Source organism: Nematolebias whitei, chromosome 8 (assembly GCF_014905685.2).
Source record: "Nematolebias whitei isolate Nwh7 chromosome 8, NemWhi1, whole genome shotgun sequence".
Lineage (NCBI taxonomy): Eukaryota > Metazoa > Chordata > Actinopteri > Cyprinodontiformes > Rivulidae > Nematolebias > Nematolebias whitei.
Genome location: NC_056505.1, coordinates 7,308,660 through 7,309,996, shown reverse-complemented (window position 1 = coordinate 7,309,996; position 1,337 = coordinate 7,308,660). Strand labels below are relative to the sequence as shown.

Sequence of the window (1,337 nt, the reverse complement as noted above, 5' to 3'; positions counted from 1 at the left end):
GGTTCGTTTATTGCGGACTCGCTCTATCACGGTTTTTCAAAATAAGATTGGACATGACACACAAGTGGCTGATTGATGGATGAGCCGCACGATCGGCACGCAGTTTTTATTTAAAATAAATTATTTTAAATTATTTAGCACCTCCTGCAGCTCTGTGCAGCCCTGACTGCTGCAGGATAGACTTCCTTCTGCAGCTGATCAGCTGTTCTTTGTTGGCTCTTATAGTTTGTCTTGTGAAAAACTCTTCGTACCACATGGTATAGTAGCTCAGTGTAAAACTGAGTGTGCTGTAGTGTTTTTTGTGTTGGCTAAGATCTGATGGCTGTGGTGGCCATTTTGAAAGTCCAACTCTGTAATGCTTTGTGTTTTTTGTTCATGCACAATAAGTCTTTTCTGCACCAAAGAAACGAGGAAAACCTAAAGTTTTCAACAAACATCTTTAACCGGTTTAACTTTCTGTTTATTCTTCCCTCTGGAGTTACAGATGTGCTCATGTGGATAATAATTAACTCTAAATTTAGTGCTGTAGAGAGTTATTACAGCAACATCAGGAGCTTCACTCTTTATTTTGAAGCAAACATGTTCTGACTGTTAGACAAAGCTGATACTATCCAGGCACATTTTGCTCGAGAAGGTGTTGGCACACACTGAGGTGAAACATCACATTATCACCGACCGGTTTGCTGCATGAAGTTCCCTCATTATTACCAGTGTCAGTGATGAGTGAAGAAGCTGAGGAGCCTCGTGCTGAGAGGAGGAAGACTCTCCCTTTATGAGACAGGAACCAGAGGTACTGACAGATGGTCATAGAAACCAGATGAAAGAAGAATCTGTGCCTGAAATAATGAGTAAAATGAGTCAGAAATGCACAAAGTGGAAGTCGTTCTGTGTCTAGCTGGAGCTGATTTACCTGGGCTGATCTCACTTTTATAATTTACCTGGTGTTTCTCCAAAAAACCAAAACCCATTCAGGAGGATAAGCTTTAACTTATCAAGCTCCTTTGCCAGTCTCCCTCCTCCCTCCCTCCCTTCATCATGACTTTAGGTTATTGATCTAAAGCCTGCTGCGGTGGTGACTGAGAGTATTCTTCAATTCTTTGCTCCAAGCTGAAAGTGGTATATCTAATTTAAACACTTTGTCATAAGATAATGAAGTCAACCCTGCAACGTTTTCTTGAACCTGATGGCTCTTCATTCTACACATTGAAACTTTAAGCTCTGGAGGTTCCATTTTCATAATTCTTATTTATATTTTGCATACTTCACTAATACTTAAGGAGATTTTTTTTTTTTTCAGAGAGAAAGAAAAAAAATATATATGTATGTATGTACGAATA

The 1,337-nt window shown here is 39.4% G+C and overlaps 1 protein-coding gene across 1 annotated transcript in view; it reads left to right on the top strand.

Moving 5' to 3' along the window:
* hspb8 (heat shock protein b8) overlaps window positions 1-1,337 on the top strand; it is a 19,553-nt gene that overhangs the window by 3,483 nt on the left and 14,733 nt on the right. The window lies entirely within an intron of this gene.